Source organism: Bufo bufo, chromosome 1, assembly GCF_905171765.1.
Source record: "Bufo bufo chromosome 1, aBufBuf1.1, whole genome shotgun sequence".
In the NCBI taxonomy this organism is placed as follows: Eukaryota; Metazoa; Chordata; class Amphibia; order Anura; family Bufonidae; genus Bufo; species Bufo bufo.
The window spans coordinates 21,697,711-21,719,909 of NC_053389.1; the positions used below are offsets into that span (position 1 = coordinate 21,697,711).

General features: G+C 44.3%; 1 long non-coding RNA gene across 1 annotated transcript; it reads left to right on the forward strand.

Annotated features, from left to right (window-relative positions):
* The first annotated feature begins 972 nt into the window (after positions 1-972).
* Positions 973-20,921, forward strand: LOC120992285. Its single transcript, XR_005776955.1, has 3 exons — positions 973-982; positions 17,470-17,474; positions 20,761-20,921. It is a non-coding gene; the product is annotated as an uncharacterized LOC120992285 (long non-coding RNA).
* The last annotated feature ends 1,278 nt before the right edge of the window (positions 20,922-22,199 follow it).

Sequence of the window (22,199 nt, forward strand, 5' to 3'; positions counted from 1 at the left end):
CTGGGGAAAAAAATCACATTTTGATTGTGATTCATTGAATGTGATTCATTATACTGTTTTGGGCCTCATGCACATGACCATATGCATTTTGTGGTCCTCAAAACGCAGATCCACAAAACGTGGATGATGCCCTTGTTGCATTTTCTTTTCTTTTTTAAGTCAAAATCTGTGGTCAACGTTTTTTGGGCAGAAAAGGACTGGTTTAGAGATGAGAGAAGTTTTTTAAAAAAATGATTTGTTAACTTCACCAAAGATAGCAAAAAAATTTGATTTGTTCCTAATTAATTTGTCATGAATGTCTATAAATCAGGGATACCCAGGCCACTCTGCCTTAGGGTACGGCCACACGGAGCGGTTGTGCTGCAGGTGGGCGTGCATGTGGTGAAGAATCGCATTGCCAATTACCCCACAGCAACCTTTCATTTAATAATAAAGACCACACTGTATAGTCCTTTTTCATTTTTAATGGCCATGCGACACCTTTAAAAAGGGGCTGTACCCACTTCTCCAACACCAGCACTCTCCTGTCCTACAGGTGGGAGCCCTTCTTTGGCCATCTGCTTTTCCTCCTTTTCCACATGATCTAATATCGAGGAGAATATGTTATTAGGAACATCCATCTCCTCCTCTCTCTGCATCTTAATGACTTTTTTTTTTTTTTTTGATTGACAATTTTTATTTTTGTTTTTGAAACAAACAAAAAACATTCAACATTGCAGGTATATGTGAATATGACATGTAAATTACAATTACATAATTAAAGTAAGAAAGAAAGAGTCATCTTTAGTCACTATAAGAAGTTGCAAGATTCGCAGGTCTAATGTATGGCGGTAGAACAGTATACAGTGAAGTAAAGATATAAGGATAAAGTATTAGACAAGGGGTGGGGGAGGGAGGAAGGGAGAGACGAAGGGTGGAAGGAATCGACCACTCATATAATTAGATCAGCAAGTAGTAAGCGGGTGAGGTACAAATTTAATGGGTTTCAAGAAAATAGCCTGAACTTTTTCCAGGGGTTCCAGATATTAAGGAAAGTGGACCTCGTCCTTAATTCCCAATTGGAAATTTCTTCAAGCCTGTATATCTGATCAATTTTGGCATACCAACTCTCTAAACTGGGGGTGTCTGGAGTGAGCCAAAGTTTCAGGACCAATAGCCTAGCAGCTCCGAGCATGAGAGAGAAAAGAGATGCTTGATATTTGTTGGTTTTGTGGATCCCTAGAGTGAGCAGAACAAGTTCTGGGGAACAGGTAATGGTAGTTTGGCATATAGTATTGATCATTTTAACTATTTCTATCCACCACAGGGTGATCGTCCCACAAGACCACCAGATATGAAAGTAGGAGCCTTTTTCTTTTTTACATCTCCAGCACAGGTCTGATGAATCTTTATTATAGAGGCACGTCTTATCTGGGGTCTTATACTACCGAGAAAGATTTTATAACTGTTCTCTTGGGTATAAGCACACCTGGAGATCCTGTGTGGGGCGACCAACATGCTAGAAACTTCTGAGCTTGACAAGGAGCGTTGTAAGTCTCTCTCCCATAGGCCTACTATAGCTGGTTTGGAGTTGGAGGTTGGGGATTTTAAGTTCTTATAAATAGTGGAGATAATTTTGGGTGGATATTGGGAACTACTTAATAGTTTATCGAACCAGGAGAGTTCTCCCATCTGTGAAGTATTTTTGTGGAAATTAAGAATCTCCTCCTTTAGAAATTTCAGAGGAATGGGATTAAAAGTTTTTATTTTAAATATCTCAAATATTTTCTGATCCGTAAATAAGGTTCCTTCTGAGTCTATTAAGTCTCTTATAGGGATGTCAGAGAGCCTTAAAGAGTAGGGAAAGCATTCTCTGAGTTCTTTAGGAGCCAGGGCTACTACATCTTTCACCAGTAATAGTGGGGAGGGAAGTGAAGGAGATTCTTCTATAGTTAAAAACCATTTCCAAGCTTTTATAGTGGCTTTAATCATAGAGTTGGGAACAGAGCTCATTCCCAGGGGGAGGGGCTCGCCAGACAACAGGAGAGGTCTTAGAGATGAGTTCAGGAAGGAATTTTCCAGGGTGAGCCAGGATTTGGTGGGAGGAGATCTAATCCAATAAATAGACCTGGATAGAAGAATGGATTTCATGTAGATCTCAGGATCTGGCAAACCTATTCCCTCAGCTCTCTTTGGTTTGGAAAGCATGGCGAAAGAGATACGGGGAGCCTTTCCATGCCAAATAAACCTTCTAATATGTTTATTTAAGAGGGTGAAAAAAGTTTTGGGTATATCAATTGGGAGTGTTTGCATTAAGTAAGTTAGTCTTGGCATTATTAGGGACATAAGGAGATTTTTTCTACCAAACCAAGATAGGAATGGGAAGTTGAGTGAATCAAGTTGGGCAATAATGGATTTCAATAGAGGTTTACAGTTCAACACGTAGAGGTCTGCTAGATGAGGGGTAAGTTTAACTCCTAAGTAAGTTAATTGTTGGGTATCCCAGTTGAATGGGGAGGCAGATCTGAGGTTGTTAAGGGACGCGCTGAGAGGCCCATGTGTAGGACTTGGGATTTGGTGGGATTTACCTTAAAAGTTTGATATAGACCCAAATAGGTTCAGTAGTGAAAGTATCGCGGGCATGGATTTAGAAGGGTTGGTGGAGATTATTAAGAGATCATCTGCAAAAGCAGCCAATTTAAATTCTGTCCCATTAACTCTTTAGCCTCTAATATTTTCCTCTTGCCTCAGAGCTTGTAGTAGTGTCTCCATTATGAGGACAAAGAGGAGGGGGAAAAGAGGACAGCCCTGTCTAGTCCCATTTCTAATTGGGAAGCTGGAGGAGAGGATCCCATTGACTGACACGGACGCCGAGGAATGCATGTACATTGAGAAAACTGAATTGATAAAGGGTTCTGGGATTCAAAATTTTTGCAAAGTAGCTGTAATGACCGGCGTCACACACAGGGAGGGAAAAAGGGAAAGCCTTGCCCAAGGGAGAGGGTAAGGTGGTGACCCCTGACTCACCTTGCAGTTGGCACCTGACTGCCCTGACGTCCCTAGACGGGTTCCTCACCCGTGCGGCGATCACGTGCCTAAACCCTGGCTTTCCCTGAAATGAGCCCTAGATAGTGAACGGGCCGGTGGGATCGCTAGTCCGCACCACTGAACTAAGGGGAAACACCAGGGAGAGGACAGACACAAAGGTCCAACAGGGATCCGGAGGGTCGCGTTCTGGATCAACAACCAGAGAACACAGCAACACAACTCCAGAGGGTCAGAATAGATGTCCAGGCAGGAAGCTCTATATCTGGCAACCAGAGAAGTGTGAGAGGGGAATATAAGGAGGTTTGAGAGTGCTGGACAAGGAACAGCTGAGGAGAAGGAGCTACGGATCCCTGAGTGAGCCAAAAGGGTTTGCAAAGCAAACCCAGAAAACTACCGCAAGGAAACAGCCCTATATTACATTGAACGCGCAGCCAACCGCTGCGACCTCCTGACCCCGGGTACAACGGAGTCAGGCGTGGCTCTTGACACCCTCGTGACAGTAGCACGGATAAAAGACCAGTCAACCCTGTCAAACGCTTTCTCAGCGTCCGTGCCAATCAGGATCAAAGGGGTAGCCTTAAGGGAGGCATAATATAAGGCGTCTAACACTTTGGTGGTATTGTCCTTACCTTCCCGGCCCTTGACAAAGCCTACCTGATCAGAGTGGATTAAGGAGGGAAGAAGGTTATTCAGACGGAGGGCAAGCATTTTGGCTAGTAGTTTTAAATCTACGTTGAGGAGGGAGATGGGGCGGTAGTTTGAACAGGTGGTAGGGTCCTTTCCTGCTTTTGGAATGATGGTAATGGTAGCCCTGGTCATATCTACAGGAATTGGGGAACCGCCTAAGGACGAATTGTATATTGGAAGTAAATAGGGGGCAAGGATATGTTTAAAGGAGGAGTAGTAGGTTATTGGAAGGCCATCCAGGCCTGGACATTTCCCTTTAGGGGTTAATTTGATAGCTGCCTCAAGTTCAGGGGCTGAAAATGGTCTAGAAAGGAGGTCTATTTGGGTAGTTGATAAGGTTGGAAGGGTAAGAGAGTCTAAGAAAAATTAAATATGAGGTATTTTTTCCTCAGCAGTGTAAGTTAGCTCCTGAGGGGGGAGGTTATACAGGGATTTGTAAAAAATCTGGAATTGTTCCGCAATCTCTTCTGATTTATATAAAGGGGTACCCAGGGGGGTTTTGATGCTCTGGACGTATCGGGACTCCCTCCTCTGTTTTATCCTTGTGATCATGTATTTTGAGGCCTTATTGCCATGCGCATAAAACTTCTGCTGAGATGATAAAAAGAACTTAGCTGATCGTTCGTTTAGGATGTTTTTGAGTTCTGATCTAAGGGAGAGGAGTTCCGACAGGTGCAGGGCTAGAAGGGATTGTTTGTGAGCCTTTTCAAGGCAATGGATCCGGGAAAGGAGGAGGTTTAGTTTCCTATCAGATTCTCTCTTAAGGAAAGAGCAGAGGCTGATAAGTTTACCCCTGATGTATGGTTTGTGGGCATCCCAGATAGTTTATTAAGAAAAAAATATTCTTCCAGGAAGGAGGCAATCTGGGCCTTGTGTGTGGTTTAGGCACGTGAATTAGGCACGTGAATCCCCTCAGTAAGGATTCATTAAGGCGCCAATTAGGGGCTCTGGGATGGTCCGAGGGTGAAAATAAATCACAGGTTATTGGGGCATGGTCAGATAAAGTAATATTTCCTATTTTGGTCGATTTACATAATTGTAATTGGTTTTTGGGAATAAACACATAATCGATTCTAGTGTATGAATTGTTGTCCGAGGAATAGAAAGAAAAATCCATCTCATTTGGGTGTAAACACCTCCATGCATCTACAATACCTAGGTCGAACAGTTTAGTCTGGAGGGATTTAAGACCCTTAGAGGAGACTAAGGATTTTTTTGAGGAGGAGTCTAAAAAGGGGTTGAGGGTTAGGTTAAATTCTCCCGCTAGTATTAGAGAGCCTTCCATATGAATCTCTACAAGTTTCAGGAGGGAAAGGAACCAATCAATCTGACCAGAATTGGGGGCGTACAAATTGACCAAGGTGTAGGTCTGCTGGCCAATCTTACCCTTGAGGATAAGATACCTGCCCTCAGGGTCTAGGGAAAGGAAGGTGAAAGGGAAGTCCTTGTGGAACCCTATGCTCACTCCCCTTGAAGCAGCACCCCCAGCACCACAGTGGTACCAATTGGGGAATTTGGCATATGAGAGGTTAGGATAGTGGTTATGCTTAAAGTGAGTTTCTTGCAAGAAAATCACAGAGCCTTTCTCCTTCCTTAATAGGGAGAAGATTTTACATCTTTTTGAGGGCGATCTTAACCCTTTAACATTATATGAAATCAAGTGGATATCTGCCATTGTTCCATAAAAGGCGTGGGGGGAGGAGGGGGGGGTTAGAGTAGGAATTAGGGTATACTTAGCTGCTGCTTGAAGGAGTTGAGTTACAAATAGGAGCGCGTAGGGTTGCACAAGAGACCTCTCACAACTGCGGTTGTAACTGTAAAAGTAATTCAGGGTAGTCATTAGAATAATATACCTGCTAGAGTACAAAAAGAATAAACATAACAGGGAACAAAACAAGAGCTTGCATGTAAGCTCCAATGAAGTATTGATGTTTGGGCAATTTTGCTCAATTAACAGCAACAATGAGGACAGTGGGGGGAATAGACAAAATTTCATAGAGGTAGGTAGAAAAAACCCTCTAAGGCTAGTACTACTGGTGTGAAAAGGTCAGGGACCTGGAGTAGTAAGAGATCCCATTTATCTGGCAACGACAGTCTCTTAGGAGTCGCCGCCGGGTATCCTCTCTTATTCTTCTGCATTTTTGGGGTGCGCAGTGTTTCCCATGGGGATACCGTGGGTAAAGGTGGCAGGGAAGATAGATTTTGGACTGTCTCCCAGTTCTCTATTTCCAGAGGGGAGATTTTTAGTTGGGCATATATTTTGTCCAGGTCAGCGAAGGAGGTGATGTTGAAGCGACGTCCTTCATATGGGAACGACAGCCCAAACGGAAAGGACCAGCGGTAAGTGATGTTATGCTGTCGGAGCCATTCCGTCAGTGGCTTCAGGGACCTGCGTTTCTTCAGGGTTGATTGGGTCAGATCTTGGAAAACGCAGATGTTGTTGTTTTCCCATCTCAAGGGTTCAGCACGCCTAGCCCCGGACATAATGGCTTCTTTAACCGGGAAATGTAAAAATTTACATATAACATCGCGGGGGGGCTCTGAAGGCTGTGGTTTCGGGCGAAGGGCACTGTGGGCCCTCTCTATTATCACCTCATGGACGGAATCTGGTCCCAGGACCTGGAGGCATATCTGTATGACCGCCTGCGGAATGTCTATTGGAGAGACGGTCTCCGGTATCTCATGGAAACGTAAGTTGTTTCTTCTATTTCTGTTTTCCTGATCTTCAATAGCTGAATACAGGGAGTTAAGGTGGTTCTGGCACTCGGTCAAACTATTATCCGACTCCGTTTGGTGCGATATGATAATCGCTTGATTTTCCTCTAAGGTCTCCACACGTCTGCCAATATGGCGGATATCTTCTTTAATAGAAGAGAGATCTTGGCTGAGGGGACCTAGGGCATCTGCCAGAGCCTCTTTGAGGTAGGATCGGGAGATAGGGAGCCTGTCAGTATCGGGGATTCATCTCTTACCCCCTCTGAGTCGGATATCTCTCTCAATTGCCTTGCGGTGCCTCCTCTTGGAGTGCCGGGCGCCATCTTAGAATCTTTGCTCATCGCGATCGCTGCCGCTTTTTTAATAAAACGGTCCATGTCTCCGGGTTGGCTGGAGGATCGGACGTGGCTCGTTTGGTCAGAGGACTTTTGGCTGCCTATTTTGACCATTTTGATGTCCAGTAGAGCTGTATAGACAAGATTTAGGGTTAATTCAGCAGGAGAGCAGCACTTCACATAACCGTCCGGCTGCGGTGCTAGCTCCGCCCCCCTTAATGACTTTTTTTTGGACATTGAGACTTTGATGGATGTGGAAGAAGTAAAGCCAGCAAAAGATGACGATGGTCATCATAAAGTCCTGAATCATATCGGTTGGCACGCTGGCAGTGAAATAATAAAGGCTTCCATATTATTGGTATTGAATTACATATCTTAGTATATGGCTGAAGTAGGAATAAGTAAATATATGAATAAATAAATAAAACACATGCAGAATAAATCTCTCTGCACTGTCCCTGCAGTCTCCCTGCACTCTCCCTCTCCAACATTCTTCCATTAATCATTTTTCGCAACGCTGTCCCTAGCGCATGAATGTTTGCTACATCTCTCCCTAAGCGCAGCTCACAGGAGGATGGCAGAGACCGTGCGGGATGAGGCTTTTATAGGGCATTGACATCTGAGGGGCTGGCTGCACGGCATTATGAGTGGTCCATCGTTCCAGGGATTCTTACTTTTACTTTATAACACGTGCAGCCGTCATTTTAGGAAAAACTGATTTGTTACCACAAAGCGTTAGGAAATTTGTATTCGCTGTAAATCAAAGTTTTCCTAAACATCAGACCGAATTCCGCTTCAAATGCTTCGCCTCACTCAACACTAGACATGTTCTGTCTTTGAGAAACGGACAAAAAGGTGCAGAAAACACAGAGATGATGTATGTCCATTCCGCAAAAGGGTACATGTCCTATACTTGGCCGCAAAATTTGGACCACGGACCCGTTGAAGTCAACGTGGGAGAATTATCAAACTGGTGTAAAGGAAACTGTCTTAGTTGCCCATAGCAACCAATCATATTCCATTTTTAAGAGCTCCTTTGGAAAATAAAAGTTGGAATCTGATTGGTTGCTATGGGCGACTAAGCCAGTTTTCTTTTACACCAGTTTAGATAAATCTCCCCCAAGTCCACAATAAAAAAATAAAAAAATGAAATGGATGCAACATGGTTGTCACACGGATAGCATATTGGATATGACACATGAGACCTTTGCTTTTTTTTTCTATTTTAATGAAGTTTATTTATTTATATTTATTTTACACACTTATATAGCGCTGACATATTCTGCAGCACTTTACAGAGATTAGCATCGGGCTGTCCCCAATGGAGCTCACAATCTAAGTTCCCTATCAGACTGTCTTTTGGTTTGAGAGGAAACCCACACAAACATGGGGAGAACATACAGACTCCATGCAGATGTTGTCCTTGGTTGTATTCAAACCTAGGACCCCAGCGCTACAATGCACCAGTGCTAACCACTGATCCACCGTGCTGCCCAATGTGATCTACGAAATTTTGCATCAATATCTCTTCAGCAATCATTTTTTAAATGTATTGAGAAATAAATCCCTCCAGCACTGCGGAGTTCACTTGTGTTATCATTATTTATGTGCGCGCTCGTTAGCATGCCCCCAGGTGTAATACAGTCCGGTGCTGACACCTAGTGGCCAAACAAGCTACCCTCAAGACTGGAAGGGATAACAGATTCTTTTTTTTATTTTTTTTTATTCTTTATTTAAATATAAACGAAAAACATAAAGTGCATCAGGAAAGTAGCCCAAGTACTTAGCATATTACAAAAACATAACATTAAAATGAGAGGTCAAGATCATACCTTGAGCTTACAAAATAGAGGAGTAGTTGCAGTATGCGCATGCATACTGCAAGAAAGCACTGAAAAAAAGACATTCCTTGTGCCATAAATGAAAATGATCAAGAAGGACTTATCTTCCATATATTATTAATGACAATTGAGAACAAACAAACACATAAAACAGATCTCAACTTTTACACTTAGACACAGATAAAACACTGACGAACAGGTACCACAGGAGGGAGGGGGAGGGGAAGCATAAAAGGGTGCAGAGTGAGTCATCTAATTTCTCACGACAATAGTCTCTGAAAATCCTGAGAGTCCTGAAAGGCAAACCAAGGGGCCCAAGCATCCAGAAAAGCTTTATGTTTAGATCGCAGCTGCGAAGTAAGTTCCTTCATTCTCCGGATCTCCTCTACCTTTTGAATCCAGCAGCCAATTGTCGGAGACGAAGAGGATTTCCACCTCGCAGGGATACAAGACCTAGCCGCAATCACCAAAGAGCACAGACAAGACTTGCGAAGCACGCTCATTGGTAGATCCGATATAAATAATAGGAAAAAACCAGGAGCGTTCGGGATTGAAAACTGAAAAATTAAGGACAGTGCTTTATGGATCGACTGCCAGAATAGACTGAGTCTGGGGCAATCCCAGAAAATGTGTAGCATCGAGCCCAGGGCTGAGTCACAGCGCCAGCAAGCTGGGGACGCGGATGGAAACATTTTCTGTAATCTGACTGGGACATAATACCATCTGGACATAATCTTATACCCCGCTTCCTGGAATCTACTCGCAATGGATGACTTGTAGAGCAGGCTGAACAGTTTGGGCCAATGATCAGGGGGGATCTCAACTCCCAAATCATACGACCACTTCGTTGCATAAGGGGGAAGATAGTCCTGTCTAGGAGCCACCGATGTCTGATAGCCCTCAGATAGGGAATGTCTATATGCGCCCGAGCCAACACATGCTTTCTCAAATACGGTAAGTGACCTGTCATACCCTGCGGAAGCCGGAATTGAAGAGAGGAAATGTGCCAGTTGTCTAGATCTCCAAGATCCCAGGGGACAAGGATCCATCAAATTCTGTAACTCGTCATACGTAAGCCATCTGCCCGAGGTTCTAAAAAAAGGGGAGCGAGACCTACCATTAACGCCCTATTGCAGAAACGGACCACCCCGACAACTCGCCGGAAAGCCGGGATTTCCTAGAATTGGGAGCATCGGAGAGGGTGAGATCAAGGGACATTCTTTGACCTTATGAAATTCTGCAATGGTGGGCCCTATTGTGGGATGATTAGAGAGAGCTGACGTGAGTTTCTGATCTACCCAGGGCAGGGAGGCTAGAGGAGAGCTCGAGTACAGTTGTTCGATAGATACCCACTGTTTGTACTGTGCGTGCCGACACCAGTCTACAATCCTTTGAAGCAGGGAGGCAGAGTAATATTTACGTAAGTCTGGTACGCCCAACCGTCCTTTGTCCTTTGGAACGTGTAAGAGGGATCTAGCCAATCTCGAACTGCCCCTCACCCAGATAAATCTGAATAGATCACTGTGGATCCTATCAAAGAAGCTAGCTGGGAGTCTAATGGGAAGGGTCTGAAAGAGGTATAATACACGTGGAAGGACGTTCATTTTGAAAATAGCACACCTTCCAAACCATGTGTGAAGGCCTTTCGACCACCGCTTAAGATCTTCTCTGATCCGATCTCTGAGAGGGGTATAATTTCTCTGGAATACCTCTTTCAGATCTGAGGGGATATAGGTGCCCAGGTATTTCACTGCCCCGGAAACCCACTTGAATGGAAAGGATGTGACCATATCGGATAGGAGAGTATCCGGTAGTGATATATTCAAGGCCTCTGATTTCTGAAGATTGATTTTTAAGTTAGAAAGGTCGTGAAATGTGTGGAATTCCGACATCAGGTTCGGAAAGGAGATCCTGGGGTTAGTAAGCGTGAACAATAAATCATCCGCATATGCCGCAATCTTAAATTCCCTGCCCTCCACAGAAAGTCCCGAAATATTCGGGTTCTGTCGTATTGACCTCAAGAGTGGCTCCAAAGTAAGCACGAATATAAGTGGGGAAAGGGGCATCCCTGGCGGGTCCCATTCCGGATCGCGAAATATGAAGAAAGCACACCATTTACCTTCTTGGCTGCGGACGGAGACTCATATAAAGCTCGGATCCATGTCGCCATAGGACCTGTAATTCCTACATAGCGCAGCCCTGCGAACAACCAAGGCCACCCCACCCTGTCAAAGGCTTTTTCAGCGTCAGTAGATAAAAGACAAAGTGGGGTGCCTCGGGTCCTAGCGTAGTGTTATCTTTCGCTTCCCGCGACGGAATGAAACCCTGGTCATTGTGTATGAGTTCAGATAGCAGTGGGACCAGACGTGTGGCCAGAATTTTAGCGAAAAATTTGAGGTCCACATTTGCCCTGTGCGCACGCGCGATATCTTACAGCAGGAGGAGGGGGGTGGAGGGAGAGCGAGAGGCGGCACAGAGGATTAGGAGGCGGTGCAGAAGTCTGGAAAGGCGGCGCTGGGCACGAACGGCGGTGGGTGCGGCCGGCACCTTGCATCCCTTGACATCCCCTTGGGCACCTTATTTCTTTGAGTGACAGGTTAGTAAAACCTGTTTTTTAGCAAAATAAGGCTACGGATCACATTTAGAAGCCCACATTAGGAATCCTGATGAGGCCCTGAACATCAGCATATGTTTAGCTGACAGGGGTGAAACCTGGTGACAGAATCCCTTTAAGCTTACTTCTGGCCAGGAGGAGGGAAGCGCGCGCAGCAGTCGCATGGGATTTTTTATGGGCCGAGGTTAATAATTTCCGCTAGAAGCTGAGATATTTCAGCTGCCTTTTCTTTTTTCCGTCTCGCTCCATGCTTGATGAGCTCCCCACGGATTACACATTTGTGGGCTGCCCACACCGTGATAGGCGATATATCATCACTTTGATTAGTTTCAAAGTACTGAGAGATCGCTGTGTGAACCTCTTGAGCTACTACAAAATCCTGCAGTAGGGACTCATTCAATCGCCACTGCAAAGACTTCGGAATGTGGAGAGGGGACTTCAAAGAAACATGAAGCATCGCATGGTCTGAAAAGGTCATCGGGTCTATTGCTGACGAATTCAGGAGGGACACCGCTGAATGTCTCAGTAAAGAATAGTCTAGTCTAGAGTAAGTGTCCCTCGCTGCTGAGTAAAACGTGAAGTCTTTGACCTCAGGGTTCAGTACCCGCCATATGTCTACTAACTGATGTGTGTGAAGAAGCTTTTTGATACCCCGGAGGTAGGAGTGTGCAAGACATCAACCACAGGCTCCAAAGCCACATTGAGATCTCCCCCAACCAACAGGGTGCCCTCCGCAAAAGTCATACAAACGAGACAGAATCCCAGTTAGGGCCTTGAGTTGTTTGGTATTGGGTAGGTAAACATTTGCAAGGGTGTACAACTGTCCAGCTAGCCGTCCCTTAAGAAACAGAAAACGACCATTGTCGTCTGTACGTGCATCCAGAAATTCCCATGGAACTGATCTGGCTATGAGTATGCTCACTCCCCTTGACTTGGACCCTGAAAAGCAGCTGTGATAGGTATCAGGGAATCTAGGAGATTTAAGCGAAGGCATAGCATCCCTACGGAAGTGGGTCTCTTGGATAAAAGCTACCTGAACCTTCTTACTCCATAGGAGCCGGAGAATGGAGGAACGCTTCTCAGGGGTGTTCAGCCCATTAACGTTGATAGATGCAAACTGGATAGTAGTCATGGATTCAATCTGCAAAGAAAAAAGAGAGAGTAAGACAATAACAATAACAAGCGGGAGAAACAAGAGGGAAGGCAAAAACAAGACAGACCAACAAACAGGTAAACAAAAACACAGCAAGACTTTACAGTCTAACCCAATCCGGGTACTCCAGAGAGGGTGAAACAAAACCTGCGGAGTCAACCTCCACAGAAAAAGGTGGGAAAAACCCCCACTATGCGAGTCTTGGGAAACCCAAAAGGAGTCGACCAAGATTCGCTGACCTAGTTGGAGAAAGGGAGAGCAATCAAAAAATGCATCCCCGACCCTGGACCCGGGTCGTAGAAATCTGCGTGGTCAACAAATGCAACATGACAATAATTAAACAATGACGTTAAACCCTCACAACAGGGGTGAGAGAGCTGGAGCACAGTAAACCCACATCAGGGCCCCAGGAGAGCCTAATATTTGCCATGTTAAGGGAGGCCTTCAAGACCTCTCACAAGCCAACTAATCCGAAGCTGACCGGAGAGTACGCTCTTGCCCCCCCACGTGCATCTCACGAGACATAGCCCGACCGTCACCATAACCCTGGATGCTAGAAGAGGCAACAGCCAAGGAAGTTAGAATCGGAATGTCCAACCAGTTCAGCATGGGTAGAACCGGAATGTCCAGAAAACGGAACATGTCCTCGGCCTGGTCCGGCGTGTGAAGGGCAAACGTGGATCCGTTCTTGCGAACAATCAGGTGGAAGGGATGACCCCATCAATACGAGGTCCCCGCCTCAGTGATAACTTGAAGGATCGGTTTCAAAGCACACCTCATCATCAAGGTTCTCCTGAAGACGTCCGGTAAGATGTGGATTTGAAAATTTGCAAAAGGTACCGGACCTAGCCTCCAGGCTCTCTGTAGCAGTTCCTCTTTCTCTCTGAAAAAATGAAGGCGACAAAGCACATCCCGTGGGTTGGAGGCTCCTGTTCGTCAGGGTCCCAGGACTCGATGGACCCTGTCTAATTCAATCTCGGACTCTTCCGGTCTGTCGAGGATGGTGTTAAAAATGGCCAACACTGATTTACGCAATTCTAAAGGTTGGATGTCTTCTGGGATCCCTCGCAGTTTAATATTATTACGGCGCCCTCTATTCTCCTGGTCATCAAGTTGGAGTAACAAGTGTCTGTTTAGGGCTTGCTGAGATGACAAGCTCGCCTCAACCTGCGTCAGGCGTAAGTCCAGAGAATTAGAAACCTGTTCCTGGGAGGTCAATTTAGTGGAAATTGCGCTAACATCGGCTTTAACGGATGCAATGGCTTTGTCCTGTTTAGCTTCAAGCTTCAATAGCATCGACTCTAAGTCCGATTTAGTAGGAAGAGAGCTAAGCAGCGACCAGATGTCTCTCAATTTAGGTCTTTTAGAGCTCTTGCTAGGAGAAGAGGAGGTAGAGGACGAGGAATCAGAGGCTTCTGTGGCCGTTTGAGTGCGAAAGATAGCAGGGGTAGCTGGCATATCCTGCGGCGACTGCTGCCCATTAGTGGTGTCTCCTGCTGGGTTTAATGCTGCCTTCGAAGCAATGGATGGTAAGGCTTCCATTAGGGCCAAGGTGGGGGCTTCATCAGGTTTGGGCCGCGGAAGCGGCGACTAGGGGCCCTCTGCAGCAGGGATAGATGTCATCTGGAGGTTGCTCCCCAACATACCTGTGAGAGGAGATAGAGATGAGGGCGGCAGTGCACACATCGTTGTGTGACCCGGAGAGACAGGCGGCGATCTTATCATGAATCCCGCGCTCCCAGGTACCGCTGCAGAGTGTGAAGAGGCCGGATGCTGCGGGGCCCACGTGCCCTGTGTGAAGGAGAATGATTCCGCACTGGGCACCATCATTTCCACACCAAAGTGCACTCAGGAAGAGGCAAGAGATCCCGGGAGCAGGTGAACCGGGGTTTGTGTTTGTAAGTACTGCGCCTGCTCTGCCGCGGCCGGTTCCGTCCCCTCCATCGGCGCCATCTTGGAAGCGCCGGAGGGTGAAGCTAGAGACTGTTGTGGGGAAAAATATCGCGATATCTGCGGTTCCGCCGGGACAAAGCGGGTCCCTCGACATCCAGATCGTCTCACCATACCCTTCTGATAAGATGCAGATCACAGCATGGATGATAAATGCAGGTAATCGGGCCCAGGGTCCGGGAGCTCAGAACATTAGCTGCTCACACGACCATGCTCAGGCCACACCCCCGACAACAGATTCTTGCTTTACTACCTGTAATGAAAGTGTATATTGTCTCATCACTACCCTTTGTAGGCAGTGGATGAAGCTGGTCTTACATAGTAAAGATTTTAATATTGATGACATTTCCTCAGGATAGGCCATCGGAATCTGATTGGGGGGGTCCTGATGTTTGAGAAGGCACCAGTGCTCCTGTGAGCGCCACGGCTTTCCTCTGCTTTTACTGGGCCAGTGATGACACGGTCATCTGTCACTTGGCCTAGGAGGAGCTCAGCTCCATTGAGTTGAATAGATCTGAGCGTGATACCAAGTACAACCACTATACAATGTACAGAGCTGTGCTTGGTAAGCAGGGAAGGGTGACTTCTCAAACAGCTGATCAGCGTGGGTAGCGGGGGTCCCGGGTGTCAGACCAACACCAATGGAATACTGATGACCTATCCTGAGGATAGGTCATCAGAACTAAAGTCTCAAAAAACCCTTTTAAACATCTGTCAAACAAGCACGCTGAAATGATACCACCACTGGGGAACTAACAAAATGTACACATCTCATTGATGTTTCATTAAAAACCTGTGTTGTAATGTGTGGACGTGCTTCATTGGGGTTTCAATTAGTAGATGAAAATCCTAAATTGTGGACCCCTCTATAAATTTAGTTGTTCCAAATGTATGCTAACTAGAGATGGCCTTGCGGTTTCCCGGCGGTCTTTTCACAGCGAACTTTGCTCCTTTGCGGTTTGCCGAACATGCGAACATATGGCGATGTCCGCCAATGCCATATTCAATTACATTGTGAAGAACTTTGACCGATGACACATCCATCCGGTGGTACAGGACAGCCAATTGAGATGTTTCAGCACATGGGCATACCCCCTACCTTATAAATAGACCTGATCTGCCCGACATTTTACATTCAGTCTTTTGCCAGTGTAAGTGTCTGTGTGTAGCAGGGACAGGCTGTTAGGGACACCAAACACTAGCTAATAGGGCCACAGAAATCCCTTTAAGGACTGGTATAGGTGTTCTATCGATAGGTGTGACTTACTGAGGGGTGTGATATACTTATATACTTTTTAACATAGAAAGTATATTATAGTGCATTTGTATTGTGCAGCAGTTGTTTGCGGTTCTGCTGCGATACTGCAGCCACACAGAGTGCTAAACCCTATTGGAACAAATAATTTCTACTGGTGTGATATACCAGTTGCCCCCCAAAAAAATTAATTAAAGCAGGGGTGTTATATACCAATAATATACTTTCAATATAGTGCATTTAGGTATCGCAGCATTTGTTTGCGGTTTTGCTGCGTTACCTCGCTACAGATAGTGATAAACGCCATTAGAACAAATAATTTCTACTGGTGTGATATACCAGTTGCCCCCCAAAAAAGTGAAAAAAGTTACTGCATAATGTACCTCGAGCAACATTATCACAATTTCTTTTGTCAGGTGAATGCCTGATTTTTAAGACCCGTACTCCTGTGGCCTAAAATAAAAAATGTCTAGGCTCCAGCAGTGCACATTTCACAGAATTTCCCTTTAAGATGCGTAAAAATGTCCCCTGATTAAGATACATATTTTTTGTTGGAATTTTTGTCATTGATCCCCCTCTAGTATTTCACAGTCCATGTTGTGGGACTATTTGTACACTTCTACTTATTATTAGTATTTGGTGGCTGCAAGTTTTTTCAGGTTCGCCTGGCATTAAAGGGAATGGGGCTCGCCGCGAACTTGCGGTTCACGAACATTTGATCGCGTTCACGCGAAAGCGTTCGCAAACTGTCCCAGTCGATGTTCGTCCATCACATGCTAACGTCTCTAAGGACAATTCATAGTGATAACCATGGGTGTTACTATAGCAGTGTACCTTTTTGCGGGGAATAACAACATGGTGGCTTTTTGCTATAATGTGGGTTTTCTAATACATGAATAGTGTTGAATGAATTGAAGCATCTAAAGTGGAATTCGATCCGAAGTTTAGGAAAAATTTGATTGGTCATAAAGCCGAATTTCCTTGTGCTTCCTGATAATAAATCATTTTTCCTAAAATGGTGGCTAGAGTTGTCTTACAAAGAACAGAAACAAAATACTCACCTCATCCACTTGCTCATACAAAGCAGTCCGATGCTCATCCCTCTCAGCGCAGGTCATCCAGCAGGTCTTTTCCACGCAAGAGAGGAGCGGACTTCCTCTGTTTTTATGGCTATTAGATGGATGCACTTCTGTCTGAGTGGACATTAAAAATTGTCCCATTGATTGACAGTCTGAATAGGGTTTTAGCATAGTGATTTGTTACAAATTAATTCGTAACAAATCAAATTTCTTGTCAAATTTCGGCTAAGCTGACGAATCTAATTTTTTAAAACTTTGCTGAAATTCGTTTTGGGTCCAATTCGCTGAATTAAAAAAATTCATAAATGGAATCTTACCTGTGTCAGAGTAGTTCAATTTTCAGGTACAAAGTAATTAAATAATTAAATCGTCCGACACTGAGACACAGACATAGTTGCTGTATCTTAGGAGATCTGAGAGACCACCCCAAAATACTTTATTATTATACCTTTATGATAATGGAAGTAACTGGGTGTTTCACGGCGGTTACAATACTTAAAAATCAAACGTGGCGCATTACATAATTGCATGTGATAACATATTGGCAATATCTTGTAGTTTTAAAACTGGGTAAAAGTTCATTTGGACAAGAATCTAGGTAAAAAATCAGTTCTCTAAAACTGGATCCAATTTGGACACGTATACCAACCATCTGGATCAGTTATATAGAAAATATTTCCTAGAATCCCTAAGAACATTGTTATATATCTGCTCACACTACATATTTCTCAAACTTCTTGTTCCAATTTGGATGAAATACTCCCTTTTCCTCACAAATATTCATGTTACAGCACAATTACAGGTGGCCTTCAGAATGTGTTCTAAGGCCAAGTTGGTTTGAAAAAGTGGAATAAATGATAAACTTCACAGAGGATATACATATTATAGAAATAAGGTTCATCTATATGAATATATGTATAATATAATAATTTATGTTATACTCATTATATGAGTATAATGTTGACAATGACCTCATTACGCTCACATTACTCCCCTCTTTTTATCATTATTCTACGGGCTGTATAGATCTCCTTACCTCCCTACTGGAGGAAGACAGTTTTAGAGAACCTTCTTACTTACACAAAGTGAAATAATACTAATTCTTGCAAATTGTGTGATGACCAGCATCCATCCAGAAGATCCTACTTTTTAAACCATCTCCACTATCTATCTTGCCTATTTATACCTATATAACTAGTGGAATCGATCTTGGGGAAGAACACTATGAGAAATCAGGTCAACCAGTTGATCATTAGTCCTTTGGTTTTACAATGGAGTCCAGCAATAAATGCAATTAATCAAATTCTCCACAGCCTTCTGTCCGCAGTAGGTACAACTGTATTTTGGTGTAGACAAGTCTGAAACTGAGGTCACAACTGTAGTTGTTGCAGCGGAGGACGATGAGGGTGGAGTCATCATGATCATAACTTGTGCGGCAGTGTCTTTGGTTTTAATCACAGTAGTTGCCTTAGGATTTCCTGCAAAACATTTGGACTTTAGTATTTTTCGAAGAATCAGTAAGAAAAGTTTAACAAAAACAAAAATCAATAAAATAAGGAAATATCCTTGCAGTAACATATGGAATAACCTTGAAATCCATCCGCCTATCTCACGAAACCAATTAAGGGGATTGAGCCATGATAGCCAATCAGGCAATGCAAGCTCAGGAGTAGTGATGGAAGAACATCGGCCAAGACGGTTCGCGAACGCAGCGGGCCCCATTCACTTTAATGGCAGGCGAACCTGAAAAACCTTCAGCTCATATTTGCAGCCACCAAATACTTAGTAGAAGTGCACAAATAGTCTCACAACATAGACAGTGACATACTAGAGGGGGATCAATGACAAAAATTCCAACAAAATATATGTATCTTAATCAGGGGACATTTTTATGCGTCTTAAAGGGAAATTCTCTGAAATGTGCCCTGCTGGAGCCTAGAAAAATTTCAATTTAGGCCACAGGAGTACGGGCCCTTAAAAAAAATTAGGCATTCACCTGACATAAAAACAATTGTGATTATGTGGCTCAAGGTACATTATGCGGTCAATGGATAAAATTTTTACTGTAGGTCACTTTATTTTTCACATTTTTTTTGAGGGGGGCAACTGGTATATTACACCAGTAGAAATGATGTGTTCCAATGTCGTTTGTCATTATCTGTAGCTGAGGTAACGCCACTAAACTGCAAACAAATGCTGCACTATCCAAATGCACTATACAGGAAGTATATAATTGGTATATGACACCCCTGCTTCAATCAGTTTTTTTTTTGGGGGGGGGGGGCAACTGGTATATCACACCAGTAGAAATTATTTGTTCCTATAGTGTTTGGCACTCTGTGTAGCTGGGGTAATGCAGCAAAACCACAAACAAATGCTGCACTACCCAAATGCACTATATAGAAAGTATATTATTATTATTATTATTATTATTATTATTTATTATTAAAGCGCAATTTATTCCATAGCGCTGTACATATGAAAAGGGGTGTACATACATAATACAGATAATTGCACTAAGCATAAACAAGACGAGTTACAAACTGGTACAGAAGGAGAGAGGGCCCTGCCCGTGAGGGCTTAAAATCTACATGGTGTGGGAGAAGGACACAGTAGGTGAGAGTGAAGTTGGTCATGGCGGTATGGAGGGAGCAGGGTCACTGGTTGTAGGCTTGTCTGAAGAGGTGGGTTTTTAGGTTTCTTTTGAAGGATTCCATATTATTGGTAAATCACACCAGTAGAAATTATTTGTTCCAATAGCGTTTGGTAATCTGTGTGGCTGCAGAATCGCAGCAGAACCGCACACAACTGCTGCACAATACAATTGCACTATAATATACTTTCTATGTTAGAAAGTATATTATAAGTATATCGCACCCGTCAGTATATCACACCTTTCGATAGCACACCTATACTAGTCCTTAAAAGGACTTTTGTGGCCCTATTAGCTAGCATGTGGTGTCCCTAACAGCCTGTCCCTGCTCCACACAGCAACCTCTCCCTACACTGGCAAAAGACTGAATGTAAAATGGCGGCCAGATCAGGAATATATTGGCGAAAGTCTCAGCTTTTAATATCTGCATTTATGACTTGCCAGTATAGCCAGTGGCATATCCGTTTGGTGCATTCTCTCTCTGTGTTTCATATGATTATTTCCTACATTTTTGTGTAGGGTGCTTTTGTGGTGCATGTGGAGCGCGCCGACATCCTCCATTGTATGCATATTTTGCTTGGGATAGTCGTTTGCTGCGGTCCACATGCGGTGGGGCTGCTCCCCCAATGAAAAACACGCTACAGTGTTAGTGGTTGAGCAGCTCCTCCAGAATTGCCACTATATCTCTGTGTTTTTGTCTTGTTTGATATGTAGTGTATGTGCCTTTACCTGGCATTCTAACACTCTTTTGCACCTGTTAGCCTCCATCACATGGTCTGATATGGGTGTGGCTCACAGTCTGGCTTTGTTCACATTGCACTAGTTGTCCTGCTGGGCGGTTGTGTGGAAGCTTGGCTGTGAGCTGGATTACATCACCTTCAGACCTCGTTCACACCATAGTTAGCGTAGTGGTAGGACCCTCTGCCATGCTGAGTGACCGTGACGTGGTGCATGATGGGCTTCGATATTTTCCTGACAGAAATATATTGGCGAAAGTCTCAGCTTTTAATATCTGCATTTATGACTAGCCAGTATAGCCAGTGGCATATCCGTTTGGTGCATTCTCTCTCTGTGTTTCACAGGTTTATTTATAAGGTAGGGGGTGTGTCCATGTGCTGAAACGTCTCAATTGGCTGTCCTGTACCACCTGATGGATGTGTCATGGGTCAAAGTTCTTCACAATGTAAAAGAATATGGCGCCGGCGGACATCGCCATATGTTTCGCCCATTCAGCGAATCGCGAACAAGCAAAGTTCGCCACGAAACGACCGCTGGACGAACCGCAAGGCCATCTCTACTCAGGAGGTGACAGATGTATATTCCGGAACCCCTCTTTTAATTGTTTGGCTTGCTGTAGATCTTGCGATACCCTAAATATACCTGTGTGGATCCATGTAATGACAGCATGGAGAACCCACTATCTGACATAACCCTCCTTGGGCTGCTGTAAGATAATCTAACACATGGATGTCAAACTCATGGCCCTCCAGCTGTTGCAAAACTACAACTCCCAGCATTCCCTGATAGCTGTAGTATGCCCAGGCATGATGGAGTTGTAGTTTTGCAACAGCTGGAGGGCCACGAGTTTGACATCCCTGATCTAACACCACTGCATGCTGATTTGTGACAATGATCAGCTGCTTAAAATATACTGAATTTACTTCTACACCATCAAACAAATAGTCTGTGATGTTATCAAATAATTCACGAAGATCATCAATTTGTCTAGCATTTTTGAGTATTCCAGAAGACAGAAAATAGGTACTCATTAGTGGGATGTACATTCCTACCTTTTCTATCGTTCGGGGTTCAGCATGAATCAGTTTAGTCGGGTGCTTAAAATGAGGTTTCTCAGGCATGTGAGGTATAACAGGCGCACTCCTTCTTGCCAGCATATGTCTGGGCAAATGCTGATAAGGGATGTCCTCAGGTTTCCATGTCCAAGTGGTCAGTTCAAGTCTATCTAGAGTACAAGCTCCTCCAGCTCCCTTTGGAAGCCACTTGTTACCACATACTATATAACATCATCAGCTAATAGAAATTGGTTCCTCCTAATTAGTGCATCAACAATTGAAATTAACATTGTAGTATCCTGATACAAACACCAGGGTTGATGATTATCATCGTTAGTGACAAGCTTGTAATGTAAAAGTGGGCCACAGAACTTATGATTAATATGCTGTTTCTTGAGATCTATACTAATGTTTGCTGCCCCATCTCCCTTAATGCTTTCTATTTCTTCCTCTGAATCTATTCCTGGCTCCTTAGGTTGATAAAAAGCACCTAATCTTCCACACTGGGCCCTATTCCCAGAAGGAAACTGTACTGTATAATTCCAATTTGAATCATGTATTTTCCTTGCTAAATAATATGTCACAGTCGTTACCTTTGACTGTGACCTTCCGTTCTTGCTCATTCGGCGCTCCTCGCTGAAGTTCTGTTCCTGTGTTATTTGTGGTTCTGTATGGGTTAACTCCCCTGTATTCCTATTAGGAGTTAATTCTCTGTCTGCTCCATGGGTGTGGTCTCTCTGCTGCACCCATGGAACCTGTATATAAGGCTGAGCTTTCCTCAGTTCTGGTCAGCTCTCCTGGTGTGTGTTGTCTTGTCCTGCTTTGCTCCTGGTTTGTACTCTCTCCCATGCTGCTGACCCATGGGATCTGTGTCTGTCTGTCTGTGCTCTGTGAGTTTCCCTACTTGTTCATTTGCGTCCTTTTTCTTGTCCTCTTTTCTGTCTTTCTGTTCTGCCAGTTATGTTTTAGTTACTTTGTGTTTATTCTGATGTCTGTGTTCAGCAAGCCTTTGCAGCAGAGTGGCATGACAAGGCCATGCAGTTTACTACTGGTGGAGCAAGTCCTTCTCTGCTCATTGCCACTCCTGCTCCCTTGCG